The sequence below is a fragment of the Passer montanus genome, unplaced genomic scaffold (assembly GCF_014805655.1).
Source record: "Passer montanus isolate IOZ18808 unplaced genomic scaffold, ASM1480565v1 scaffold108, whole genome shotgun sequence".
Lineage (NCBI taxonomy): Eukaryota > Metazoa > Chordata > Aves > Passeriformes > Passeridae > Passer > Passer montanus.
Genome location: NW_024357392.1, coordinates 562,352 through 577,544, shown reverse-complemented (window position 1 = coordinate 577,544; position 15,193 = coordinate 562,352).

The window sequence follows — 15,193 nt, the reverse complement described above, 5'->3', positions numbered from 1 at the left end:
GTAAATCCATGGCCATGATTTAACATGAAGATTAGAGCTTGCTAGGAATTTTCCAAGAAAACATTTTTTTCATCAAAACTTTTAATGGAAACTTGTCGCTTTGGATGAAACTTTCACGTGGAAAAATTTCTGTGATCTGGCACCGAGTTCCTGTAGAAAGCCAGAGCAGAGAGCTCAGAATAGCCAATACCCCGGAGGGTAAAGCTTTTCCTGGGAATGTGGGAGATGTGCCTGCCAAACATGAGGTCTTGATTCTCAGGTTCCTTTTCCTTCACTGTTACAAGCTCTGACTACTGGGCTTTTGGCTGTCCTGTATGGATGCCTCTTTTTCAGAGGAGGGGTTGGAGTCTACGTCTCCCACTCTGTCTCCTCTTTTGTGTCCCAGTGCAGAAGAATTTGTTATTGTAATCCTAAAAATGTTAGCAGGACAATAAACACGCTTCCCACCCTGTCCTAGCGATGCATTTTCACATGTTCCCACCATATGCAGCTTCTACTGTCCTGTGGCATGTTTGTAGGCTGTGGGTCAGGCAGGATTCAATCTGCCCAGTCCTGATCACTCAGACTGGTGGCCTGGCTGGAGAAGGTGAGTGGTTATCCTTCTACATCACTGCTTGGACTGCCTCTGCGCTGGGAACTGGGCTCTATCAGGACCAGACACTTAAAATAGGTCCCTAGACACTCACCTAATCTCAGCTTTGACAGCTTTTCTATTTTATTGTCATTTCTGATGTAAGTTGTAACTCCTCAAAGGAGCAGAGCCTGAGCTGGGTGACTAGCTTAACACTACAAGGTGATAGTTTGTCTTGGTCCTTTTAATTAATCCTTAATTCATATCTCTGATTTGAGACTTGTTAAAACTACAACTAACTTGCAAAACTTTTGGTATTGATGAAGAAGTAATTTCTGAAGGAAACTGAACTAATGAGCATATCTATCTTAATACTCTTGGTTTTGTGCTGTCCAGAATGCAAGTGCGCAGTGAAGAGGGAGTGAAGCAGCAAAGGAGACTGGAGAAGATACTTCCTGTGTTTGCTTTGAAAGCAGTGATGTATAAAAATCCTTGTTTGTTTTCAGAAGGAGCCTCTGGAGGAAAACAACTGTGGGCAAGAACGTGCAAAATGTAGAGCTAGAATTATCTGACTTTGTCCTGTCAAATGTTAAGCCAAACAGGAAGGTTTATTTTTCTCCCCTTTTTTTTTTTTTTTTTTTTTTTTTCCTTTTGGCAACTACTTCCCCAAGCTTCCTATGGGGTGGAAATGGGCAATAAATAGCAGGGTATCTAATGGCATCATTCCAGGCCTCCCAGCTACTGGTGTTGGCAAGGAAATGGCTCTCCTTTTGCTTCCTTCTTATTTTTAGAGCACTGAGTTTTCAGGGGGTGGAGGGAGGGTCGGCTATTATCAGTGAGAGTCAAACCACAGTGGCTGCTCTCACCACCCTGCCAAACTGGAGGAAGTTGTGCTTGTATAATTCACACCGCCAGCGGTTTTGCCTTGTAAGCGAGACTTCCTTTAAATCTAAAATACATTCGCATGCACGCAAAGCTGAACCCTCTCGTTCCTGTAGGAACCCTGCTTTAAACATGTCCACATTTTTGTCTTCTGGCCTCTTGTTTCCCCAACCCCCCTCCCCACTGCCACTTCTTCAAGTTTAAAAATGCTCATTGGAGAGACGAATTGCAAACAGAACCAATGTTGCTCTTGGAAAAGCTGCTCAAAGAACAAGCCCTGGAGAACAACAGGCTGCAAAAACAGTCTTCTATGTGATTTGATGACTTCCATATAAAAATGATCTTCTCCAAAATTCTATTTTGAGCTTGGTGTATTTGAAGTTGATTTTTTCTTTTCAAAGAATTGTCAGTCATGCAAACTGTGGAAAATACAACTGGGCTTATTAAAAATCAAAGGGATTTGTTTGTCATGAAGTGATAAAAAGAACCAAAAATACCAAAGGCTGTTTCCAAGTTTCCGGAAGTAAAGCTTTTTCTCCTGTGAAACTTTAGATGCTATTAGTTTTTGCACAGGGGTGGTTGATTTTTATTTTAAATTTGTAAGCCAGTTTAATTAATTCAGAATTCATTCACACATGATATGCTTATATTTCTATTTGGCTGTGGAGAAGAACTTTAAACTAGAGAAGCTCGGTTTTGATTTTGACATGAACATTTCAAACACCCCTATTTCTACAGACTTCATATGAGAACACTTTTCGTGCATTTTGTTGCATATCTTGGACTTAGAGCAATCATGGCTGGAAGCTTTGACCTGCAGCGAGTGACCTGGGCTGCTGCTTCTCCAAAACGGACTCGGGTATACCAGATTCCTTCTGACAGTTTTTCCAAGGTTGTCTCCTGACTGTTGGTCTCAGGGAAGGATCTAGCATACATCACATAGTAGGGGATGCTGTGGAGATACCCTGGTCTGGACTGTATCCTTCCAGGTTGTATGCAAATACAGGCTCTGAATTTTCTCCTAGCAGAGGAAGGACTGATTCCCAGGCTAGATTTGAAACTTTACTTGAAGCCTTGAGGCACAAAGCAAGGCATGATACTCGATACCTGAGGAATAGGTAAGGGAAAACCAGAGCAGAATTCTCTGCTTAGACATGTTCAAATTCTGTTGGTCCAGGTTGTACCATGGAGTTTAATCACGGTAGGGATCTTTCAAATGTGGCCTTGGTGGTTTCTGAAGAAAAAATTCATAGTCATGAAGATGTCTCCAGGTGGTTTGCTAAATCTGTGCTAACTGATCTAGCCCCTTGGGCATGTGTCAATCTGGGATTTGGCAAGACCTTAGCTGAAGCACAGTATTTTCCAATCACATGGTTCTAGGATAATGGTTCTGTAATCCACAGTACCTTGTTGTTTCCTATAGTTCCTGATGCAAGGACTGAGGAGGACCCCAGCCTTGGAAAGTTGTGGTGCTGAGTTGATAGTGCAAGTTTGTTTTCGCTTGTGCTTTGTGTAGTAATGTGGGAATGTAGACCTTAACCAATGTATTTTACATAATTTGCACTTGACCTCCCACAGAGGTTCAGTTTGAACCCGAGCACAGAGACATTTCTGCTTTTGTGTTGTGATACTTTATACAAGCCTATACATTCTACTCAATGTGGGTTATTTTAGTTTTTTTGCCAGATAAAACATCCTCTGCCATGAGCAAGTAGGAATATCGCCACAAAACAGTGATTTATTACTATTATTTTTATTTTGATGATGAAACAAAGACTCCTCAAACAGATTAAAGAACCTTGGTTAGCATGTTTATCCTGAGGCCACTGAGTATATGCTGTAAAAAAAAATCTCTGTTGCCCAAGTGCCACTATGATTTCTGGAAGAATGCAATGCAATTACTCTGTCCTTTCACTAAAATACTTCTATGTGTGCAGTTTTCTTGGTTGATCTGGGTTCCAAGAGGACTTCTTCTCCAAGCAGTTTGATGCTGTGAGTAGTTAAGTAGTTATTGGATGATAAATCCATTATGCACTTGCTTTACACTCAACTTACAACATTCTGCTCTTTAGAATGTATTAGAGACAGGATTTAATAGTCTGCTGTCCTTAATTCTCATTCATATCCACTCTATAGTAATCTTTTGGAAAGTCAAAATTGATTCTTATTACAGAGTTTGCAAGTATCCATAGTGAAATATTGCTTCTATCAAAGGCTCATTTGCGATGCCATGTTTCTTATAATAATGAGATTTATTTACCATATCTTTAAAGGTTTAAGGGCTCTTCCCTCCTTCCTTTTGTCCCCGAGAGTCCTGGTTTACTGGTATAAGGCATGATATTTCCTGAGTGATAACATTAAATGTATTATCCTCCTGGTGTGTTTGATTAGGATTTGTGATAGAGAAACCCTTTTGGAAGTACCTAATAAATCATTGCTGAGACAAGGAGACTTGGGCTAAACCATGTTTAGAGATAAAGTGTATTTGTGATATCTGTGACCATTCTGAAATATGGTGCAATTTGTTAAGTGATTACCTGGCTAATTTTTTGCCAAACATGAAGTGCATATTTTCCAGCACAGGTTAATAAAATGTCATCTTACATAGGAACGTGCAACTTTCTCTAGAGGATTGATAAATACAAGGATAAAGTACAATATATATGTGCCTTAACTATGGCTGCTGAAATAAGTAATCTATATATAGTGAGCACTTTAATGACTTCCAGGGTGAAAATATTTATTGTTTCAAAACAAAGCAAGGAAAAATAGTTATGATTTTCTCCCCATTGGGATGACCTGAGCATATTCCATACAACAGTATTTTACAGAACATATAACTTGGCATGGCGCTGTTAAATCTCTTTTAAATATATAATTTTTTGCCTTCTATAAAAACTGCATAAACTGCTTTATGTGTATCCATCACAGGCAACAGTTGAGTTCAGATATATACCACAGGTGTCATTTGGACTTTTAACGGGCACAGTGGGACTTTGAGGGAAGTACTGCAGAAAATGATTTATTTTCACACCATTTAAGGCCACAGTCCTTATCTTTCCTTAGAAACAGGGCCTGGATTTTCTCCAAGTAGAAATTTTCTACCAAAAGGTGAGACTTAAACTGTGGTTAAGGAAGCAACAGAGGAAGAACATAAAAATAATGTAGCCAAATCCTTAGTGACGTAGCTCCATTAGGGATGGTGGGATTTGACCACTGAGGATTTGTTCCATTAACAGTAAGTCCCAGCCCAGCATGTGCTTGCTCTGAAGATCCCATCCTGCTGTGAAGTTGCTGGGCCAAAACATTTGGCTACCTCCAACACTCAACTGCAGTTTGGGGTGTCGGGGACATTAATTTATGGAAAAAGAATAGGGATCCATGAAATTGGGATCCATGTCAGGGAGTAGACACAGAACAGTTTCTTGCTCTGACTTTTATTATCTTACTCCATTTTCATTTTGTAGGCTGGGGTTGTGAGCAAAATGGAGGTAAAAGTTGCAGTGAGTGGATCAGACAAATCTTATTTTAATCTGTTAAAACTTGTAGATTCTGCTTTGCACAGTTTTTGACAGTTATGTTTGAAAACTACCAGGTACTAAAGGACATTTCTGTCCCCTGAAGGAGGAACACAAATATCTTCTGATAGACAAGTCCAACTGGCAATTACTGTGTTTGCATCCTAAATAAATAAATAAATATATATGTGTGTGTGTGTGTATATATATATGTATATATATGTATATATATATTCACCTTCTTTAAAAGTGGAACTACTCTAAGACTCTAAGATCTGGAAACTCCTGTATTAAGCACCTTTGTGTGAATTTTTCTTTCCCTATAATAAAAAAACAAAGACAATGCTTGGGTGTGTCCAGAGATCTCAGTGACCTGAAAACAGAACAGATTTATGCTGCTGTAATTTATTTGAAGCCTTGTCATCTGCTTTTAGTTTTGCAGTGAGATGCTAATCTCCTCAGATTTTGTGTACTGTTAGTACATGTAAAAAGCTGTCCAAAATGTTGGTATCTGCATTGTTCCATGACATTTACAATGAAAGTTTCAAAACATATTTGCACTAGTTTAGAATAAGTTGCACAAATTGATTTCAACCTTTGCAAGTAATACTATGTAAAGAAGCCCAGGATAAATATTTAGGGTTTTGATTCTTGGATGTGAGCAGTAGAATGTGAACCGACTATGTAATAATAAGTAAGAAGGCAGAAGTCCTGTGTGCTGAAAGGGACTTTTCCTGTGAGGCCGGTTGGTTAATTTGGTCAAAAATCTGTGGGATGGGAGAAATAAAACTTTCTGATGAAATGAAATACTTAAATGAAAACTTTCCACTTGGGTTGAATTTCTAGCCTGTCTTCAAAAAACACTAAAACTTACTGAACTGAGGAAAGGGCTTAGTTGCCAAAACCAAACAAAATTTAACTCTGCATGTAAACTGGAAACTCCGATTAAATTGGAAATTGTTCATTTTCCTAAAATGCTTTTGTGTGGGTTGGGAAGTGGGGGTATAATTTCCTGACCAGCTCTAACACAGACTTGCAGTGCTGCTGCTTTTTATACTTGCAGGCAGCCGGAACTGGTGACTAAGGTTTCGCTAATAGTGCAAATTCTATGAGCTGGTTGTTTGTGAGCATGTAATTGACCTTTGCTGGCAAAGTGATGTGGAGATAAGGAAAGGGAAAGGATAGATTTCAAGTCACTTCTCCAGCTCGGAGGAACACACACGGGTGCTGCCTCTTGTTTTAGAAATCCTTTAAGCACCGTTTGTAGTAATTATTTCAGTAGCCCATAAGACAATTGCATGTCCAGCAGTGCCTGCTTCATTGCACAGGTACCAACACAAAGTCATTCAGCAAACACCTTCAGTACTGAGGAGGCTCCTTATCTGCAGTGATATTAGTAACCATACAGTTTTATATGGACAAGCTGTGTCCCTAATTCCTTACTATCCATGGACTCAAAGCAGACTTTTCCTGAGCAGTCTTTGGGAGATGAATCAAAGAAAAATATGGAGCAAGCCAAATTTCTCACTGCCCGCCACATTATTTGTGGTTTCTTAAGAAGTGGGATTTCTTCCCAAGTAGAAACTATGAATTTATCAATGACAAATGGGGGGAAAAGATTGAGACAGTTCTTTCAGTCCAATTAGGGATATGGGTGTATGCACCTTAGATTCCTAAGCCTAAATTTCCACCTTAATTTGCACCGCCCTAAATTTGGTAATATCAAATTTGTGAGGGGAGGAAAAATCTTACTTGAATGTTAGCAATCACTGGCAATTTCCATGTAATTCCTGACTTTGTCCAGTGACTTGATGTAGCTCAATGGCAGCAGAGTTAAGTGTAAAGCTGCCAAGCACAGCAGTAGCAACTGTGCTTTGAAGAGTGGTGGCTTCCAGTTTGGGAGATGTCACTGGGGCTGAGAAATGCTGATGTTTACAAAGGGGAGGAGAAATAAAGCTTAGCCAGGGGAGGGGAGGAAAGCTTCTGCTGCAGCCATTTGTTATCATAAATACTCCAAATCTTTCTCCACTGTGGAGCAGCCAAAGATCCAATTGTGCCTTCCCATACACTTCCTTGTAAATGCTCCATCCATGGCAGCATCCACAGTGGCTCTAGGGGCTGAGGGAAGTGTGTGTGTGTTACTGCCACGTGGCAGCGTTGGTATTGTTTCATATCCCAATCTGGCTCTTTTATGTTCAGTTCTGGTCTGGATTTTTTTGGCAATAGGTCCTGAAGCCAGTGTGTATTGTACAAGAGCAGGGCTGGTTTTCCTTCCATAGCAGGAGTGATCCAAGCATCTCTTTGGAGTGAGAAGAAGGAAGGGCAGTTCTGAGGTCCTGAATGTCCTTTGCCTGTGTTGAAGTCAGCAGTGGCAGTGCCTACCTTGTGCTCGTAGGGCTGTGCCCAGAGAGTGTTTTCATTTCAGCAGGCAAAGGTAGGAAGTGAGAACAGGCTGTTTTTCTCATTGTGTTTATTCAGCCGTCTCTCGTTTCTGAGGACGGGGTTCAGGAGCAAGGTACCGCGCAGTCAGCTTCTCAACTTGCTGATGCTTGCACTCGCCTTCCCCTGTGACTCATTCCAAACACATCTCGTTCATTCAGGAGAGTAATTTTCTATTTCCACTTTGGTGCACTTCTCCTCCTCCTCCTCTGCCCCCTCCTTCCAGATCTAAAATGTCCTGTCAGCTGCTGTTTATCTGACGGTTCAAATGTCCATGCTTGGTTTCTTTTTCCCCGTCACTACGGTTTCTCCTTCTGTTCCAAAGGCTGTTTTAGTTGTCATTTCTATTCCCCTGTCAGCAGCATTCTACATCGTCTCTGGCTCGGGCAGTCTGTCTGCATCATTTTCTTTAGAGGTGTTTTTGTGCTAAATGAGTGCCTCCTAGGAAGCCCAATGTAGCATAGCATAATTAAGTGACAATATATGAGGTGCCAGTCCTTTACCAGGCAGTTAATGACTGGCTGGAAGATTTACAGGCATGAGGTAGAGTCAGAGCAAATTTAGCACTCCAGCCTGCAGTTAAATGATAGGTAGAGGGCATTTGAATGCTCCAATTTTCCAAAGAAATACTAATTTAAACTTTGCTAGTGGTCAACATGTTTATTTCTATATTAAATTGAACAAATCCAAATATGTTCAATTTAAATTCTAAGCTTGTCAAGTTTGGAAGATGTCAGACGAGAACATTGCCCTTTGGAAAGGGTGTCCTCAGTTGTCTTGATGAGGTGGAGAGTGGCAGAAGTCTTGATTTTAAATTCCATGTCTTCCACTAATTATGTGGCTACATCTGGGAAGATTTTACTTGGGGTTCTTACTGTTTCCCCTCTTCATTACTTTAATTGTCATGTAGTGTACACTCATGATCTTCCCAAAATAGCCACAGTGTTCTTTATCCCTTGTGCCTACAAGCTCTGCCTTAGCACTGTGCTCTGGAGGCCATGCCTCCTGCTTCATGACCCGTATACTGATGCCCAGGCAGGACAAGGAAAAGTGTTCCTTTACCCCTGCCTCTGTCATCTTCAGATTCCACCTTTTTCTGGCCACAAGTCATTGCTCCAGCTCCCTGGCAACCTTTCACAGCTTGCAGAAGTGAAGCACAGGGATATCAAAAATATGCTTTGTTATTTTTAAGTGTCTAGATACACTGTAAATGGATAGATGTATCCCATTCCCCATTTACCCCTTCCCTAGCCCACATGGAAAGAAATACAAAGTTTTTTTACCTTGGTTTGGATCTCACTTTACATATCTGAAATGTTTCCAGTGGGTTTTATACTTTTAAGCATATTTAATATGAGTTTTCAAGGCCAAGGGTTTTTTGTTAGTAGGGCTTCTGGAAAGCGCAGGCATGTGGCACACAGAACACTGGCTGAGTGATATCTGTTCACGTACATCTCTTTAAAGATGAAGGGGAAAAGGCACTGTCTTTAGATCAATGTCTGCAAGATTATTCTGGGATAGGGTACCAAATCATTCTACTTTTTTTTTGTTGTTGTTTCCTCTAGCTCCCTTATGTTTCCACTCATGACTTGCTTTTCTTCTTTTTGTTGTTGTTTTTTTTTTTTCCTCCCTTCCTCCCTCTTTTTGGTAGCGGATTACTGTGGCCACTAAGAGGTACTGTTGATACAGCTCTAGTTACCACAGTTTAGTTCCTGAAATAGAGATCTTTCTGTGTACTCTTTGCATATTTGAGCTGCTCTTTCATTGTATCCTTTTACTGGTAGTTGTTTTTGGTTTTTGTTTTACTGTATTTTTGTTTTAAATGAGTAGGCTGTGAACATTAGCTTAAACATTCACTTAGCTTTATGCCATTCAGCTTCGTGACCATGTACAAGGCAGGTGAACATCAACACAGCTCCAGTTTTCCTTCCTTTACTTCTGAGCAGCAGTTTTTGGAGTTGTGCAGAACATGTTTGCCTCAAGGGCTGCATTTGTTCTAGCAATGAGGTGAGCATTCCTGGTGATGGGTTTTCCTGCCTCCCCCAGCTTGGAAGCTTCACCCCTAACAAGGTTTTGTGGGATGTGCCGGGCTTCTCAGTGCACCTGTGAGGGTTCCCCTATAAACTGGCTGAGTAAAAATTTGTTGTTAAACTAATTTGTTATTAAATTTTCCATAAGGTGTGTATTAAATATATCTTGGTAGTGCTTGTACTAAGCACACTAGAGGTGCCTGGAGAGCGTTTCCTTGGTTTTAGCTCATCTTGGCTCCTTTCTATTTGTGAAGTAGTCCACTTGAAATCGTGCTTGTTAAATTTCTGGCATTTTATATTGAGGTATATTATTTTTGTCTTCAAGTTTTCTCTGTGAGTTCCATGTAAAAAGGAAAAAAAGCCATAATCCACAGGAATGTCTTCAGGAAATAATTCTGCTATGGGAAGAAATTGGGATATTTTCCAAAAATAAAAGCAAAGGTGTTCATAAAAGTTTAGTAAACAGAGTTTTAGGAGGAAGTATTTTCAGGTTTTTCAAGTGTCACTAACTTCCTATTGAAACATACTCCAGCTCTGAATACGTGCTGGTGTTTAGATGTCAAGGTGCTACAGTGTCCAATGACAAAGTGGCTTGCAGATTTCAGCTTTGGATGCTTTAGGAACCTCCTTTTCCCACCTGCCCCCCCGTCTCCCATCTAATGTTTGTAGTAACCTATATTTAAATAAAATTTTGTGCTGTCAGCTCTTAAAGAAAAGGTAAATTGCTGTGGATCTCTCCTAAGCTCAACCTCTTTCTCCCACCAGCATATCCTGTGCCTTTTGCAGTTGCTTTTCCACCTCACACTTTTGATTCCTTATCAATCTACCTGCATTAATTTTGAGGTTGTCAGATGCCATAATGGAATTTTTCCTTAAGTGCGTGATCCTGAGCAGCATCTGAAGCTCCAGGGGAGTCAGACACTCAAAGGAAGTGTGTCCAGATGTTTGTCAATTTATTTGCCAAGCGTGCACACGTGTATATCGCTGCCCTCTCCTGCATGGAACAGGTACTGCTCCAAGATGTGCCTCAGGCCATTTTCTGGGGAGAATAAGAGCTGTCTCAGCCTCCTGCTGAAGGAAAAAGGTCTTGTGACTTTAGCCTGGGAGATGATCCTGCGAAGTTCAGGTGAGCACTTTAGAGACAGCGTGACCAGATCTGAAATCCAGAGGAGTTCAATGCATGTTTCCACAAAATTAAGAGTCTCTTGAACAGCCCTCATTTCTAGCTGCAGCTGAAAAGGGCATTCGGGAATCTGGTGCTCTTTGTTACTTTCTGGAAAATTTGCTATTTATTGCCATATGTCTATAGGACATTGTTGAAACTGACTGAGTCATGGTGCCTGGAAATGTCAGGAGGCATATTGAGTAGCAACAGAAAGTTAGGGGTAATCACAGCAGAAGCAGCAATTCTGTTTAGTTCTGAGGCTATGAATACAACAGCTGTGTGAGAGCCACAGGGCTGGGAGCTCCTAGAAGGCAGTGCCAAGCGGGGGCCAGATGGTGTGCGGGGTTGGTAAAGTGTGTGAAGTCATCTGCCTGCAGGTTATGAATTCAAGTGCAGCTCAGGATGTTAAGCTGGCTAAAATTTATGGTTGTCTGCAGCCCCTTTGGTACAGAGTGTTTTGCATATTGGTTTGCTTGTTTAGGGAGTGAAGGTGGACGCTGACAAAAGCAAACAAACAAAAAAAAAGGCTGGGGAAAGAGGTCATCCTGATTTACTAGCACCAACTAGCATCTAGCATACTTTGATTCCTGTGTCAAAAGCTTCATTCAAGAGTGAAATGTATGAGCTGGGACATTTTTAGCACAGAGTGTGCTCTTCCCCTTCTTTAAGGCTGGAATGTAGGAAATGGTTATAATCAGGCTCCTAAAATTGAGACAAGCTCTTGGTCAGAGAATGAATCACAGAATAGTTTGGGTTGGAAGGGACCTTAAGGATCATCTGGTTCCAACCCTCTGCCATGGGCAAGGACACCTTCTGCTAGACCAGGTTGTTTAATGCCCCATCCAACCTTGCCTTGATCTATTTTATACTGTGTGAAATTAAACTTTTTCTTGCCTAGAAACAGATGTATATTCATAAATGAAAGGAGGGTTGAGACTGGAAGAATGTTGTGGTGCTAGCAACTGACTTTTGAGTGCAGGGGCTGTCTCTCCAAAGGCTGTATTCCCAGAACAAGGAGGGAAAGAGAACATTAACACATTAACACCAACAGAATGAGATGGGAAATGTCACATTGAGTGGTTTATATCCTGGGTGTGGATTCATTGGGATGGGAACAGAGAAGAGGTTATTGACACCCTTCTTCTTCTTAGCTAAGCATTAGTAGCTTCCCATTTTGTAGGTTCTGGATGGTGTTAAGGTGTGATGGAGGAATGTACCACTCTTCTGGGGTCACTCTGCAGAGCTTGAGGCAGCCACCAGGGCAAAATGGGAGGGAAAAATGCCATGTGGAGGTTCAATCTCCATGGTCACATCTGGGCTGAGCCTACATGGGCAGAATATGTGAGGTGGCCTTGGCTGTAATCTGTGACCTCTGAATTGGAACTGGAGAATGGATGGAAGGATCAGGAATTTGGGATGATGAAGGCACATTTGAGGTAGGTTTAATTGAGTTAGCCATTGCCAAATGGCTTGTCCTGTCCAAGACTGACAGATAAGAGGCAGGAGGGTGATAGTTCAAAATGGAAGGGTGACAGAAATGTGGCAAAATGAACAACTTGCCTTAATCACTTTTAACTGCAAAAACAGTCCTCTGTGATTCTTGCAAACATCTGCCATCAAATTTGCATCTACTCTGAGTGCCAGATGTTAAGGTTTGCAATCACAAACAGTGAGATCGAGCAGCATGTTCTGTATCCTAAGTACCCTGCAAACCAAGCCTGACTTGTGTGCTATCAATTGTCTATCTCTTTTTAAAATTTAAATTTTTTTAGTTGTTGTTATTATTTTAATTTCTTACTTTGTGGGATTATTCACATTCTTGAACTCAGTATGTCTAAACCAAACTTTTTTTTCATCTGACAGATTTCTACATCTAAAGTTTTGACGCAGTGATGAGCACAAATTTAAGAAGCAAAAATTAATTGTTGATTCTTTTGACACATTGTAAACGCCAAGCTTTTTTATTTTTCAGCTCAGACTTTTCAGTTGATGTAAGAGGATGGATTTGAAGTGTTTTTAGCTTGGCCCCACAGATTAATCCAGGCATTTCAATGGTGCTTTTGTACATATTATTAATATGGTCAGCTAATGGAAGTGAAGCAACTTAGATGAGTAAGTTCTGATCTCCGGAAGGTCATGGTGATTAAGCATGACCAACTTGTAAATGAATAAGATGACATGAAATCTGATAAACAATATGTTTGGTGTCACAATATTTTGGGAAATTTTACTATGGAGATAATATAAAGTAGTTCTTAGTTATACTTGTCTACTGTGTGAATTCAGCATTGGTATGGAAAAATAATGTGTTTGATTGTCTTTCACTTCATGTTGCTGTTTTCCACTTCATCTTGCTGTTTTCGTGGCTATCACTTGGAAAATACTTTTGCAAGGTGGGTAATTCTGTGTGGGGGACAGCTGCAGAGAATCTAGGTGTGCCAAGCAAAGTATGAAGAGTTCCTTGATGAGACATGAGGGAGGAGGAGAGAAGAGATAAACAGAAACAATTTTTCATGCCAGTTGACACAAATCTTTGTGCTGATCAGAACCCACAGAATAGCAAATAACCCTGACATACTTAAAAGCAAGATTCCAGCTTCTCATGTTGCTGTACTTACACACTTACACATGTGCCTGTATACTGAATTAGTCAGTATTTCCAAGTATTCTGATTTGGTTTTTAAGAGGTAACTTTCCCAGTCTTTGGAGGCTTCATGTTTGGTTCTACAAAAATATAACATGATTTCTGTCATTGAGAAAGCGTGTACAATAAGGCTTGTATGACCAAAGGTAGTTGCATTTCTTACTTGGGAGAATAATAACAATTTCCTCCCAATGATGGGGTTTCAATTTCTGACGCATCAGCGAGTCACATCAAAAATGCTGAACTACAAATAATCTTAAGAGAACTGAACAACTTGTCTAAGGTTCTGAATGTAGAAATAGCAGACAGAGGCGTAACCCTTCCTATTATGCTTGGGCCTTTGGAAACAGAACATGCCAGAAATATTGCCTGCCTTTGTTTTTTGGCATGGCTAATAAATCGCTCCAGTCAACTGGATGTTCCTTTGGAAGGTTACAGTAAATCATGGGCCTGGACATAAGCCAATGTTTTCTTCTGTGAGGCAAATCTTAAAAGGTACACAAAGACTGTGTTGGACTACTCTCAGTTTCCTTGTGGACATAGTCTGCTCCCAAGTGGGGGAGCCACAAGAGGGCAATGGGTCTTTTATACAAGTGGGATGTAGCACACCCCCACCCCCCAGGCTAATTCAGTTAATTCCCTCAGACAACGGTAGAAAGTAATAAAAAAATAACAGTTGGGTGAAAGCAGAGAGGTATAACCTGCAAGAGCTGTGCTCAGTTCTGTAGACTTGCTCATAGAACTATGTGCTTGTTATTTACTTAGTGGTTTTAGGAAAGTTCTTAGTGCTTACAGTCCACTTCTTGAGGGAAGAAGTCTTAGTTCTTGTATTAGCTCTTGTGCTTCTGTGCTAGATTTATTACCAAGCTTACTGCATAATTGGCACTTGGAGTATCTGGATATACTCAGATCCAGATGAGAACAACTTATCCAGCTGTTCAATTCCATTGGTATATCCTTCTTCTTCTCCTCCTTCTTTCCTCCCCATCCCTTTTGTTTTATCCCTTTTTGCTTTAAGGTGTGAACAAAGTGTTTTGAAAAAGTTTGAGACACAGATTCTGAAGTTTGGTTTATAACTATTCAAGAAAAATTACTCAAGTACTCAAGAAATGTACAGGCATTTCATATTTCAAAATATTACTCCCTACCAAAGTTATATTTTCCCTTATTACACCTCCACTTTATTAGATGAATAGAGGCAAATACAACGAGGTACATTGCTGGGCAAGAGTAGAAGTTTGGATTCTGACTAAATTATATGAATTTCCTTTGGCTATGAAGGTTGAACAGCTTATTTTTGCCAGAAATAGAGGCAGTGTGAACATTTAAAGGAGATGTGAGGATGGGATAGCCCTGGTGTTCTTACTCTGTTTATCTCCTTGTCTATAGTAAGTGCTGGTATGGCCCAATGACTTTTTGACATGTGCACGTACGTACAACAACAAAAAGGAAGATAAATTCCTCCCTCACCCACAGAAGTTCTAGAAGTAGGTTCTAGTTCAAAGTAGGTTCTAGAAATGACAGGGTGGCAACACATCTGTGGTACTGCTGACAGGGCAGTAACTGAGCAGCACTGTTGTGGAAGCACAATTTTCAGAGAATCTTTATCAAGTCTTAGGACTCATGAGAGTTGCAAATTTTGGAAAATTTTCAGTGGAGCACTTAACAGCTCCCCTGAATTTTGGTTTCAGCTATTAGTAATCACTTCCAGAAGTTAGCTAGAGTGAGAAAATAAAACCTTGCAGTCTCCTGACCAGGACTGTGGCAATGTGAGAAAGGGCTCTGCTCTACTGGCTGGTGCAAAGTGAATGTGCTGGGAAACTGCAGTCACTGCAAGAGCTGCATGTCCATTTTGATAAAAAACATATTTATTAGAAAGATGGAGCCTGCTCTGGTGGGTTCCAACCTTGCTGTGTTTACAGATGTGTAAAAAAATCATTAAAA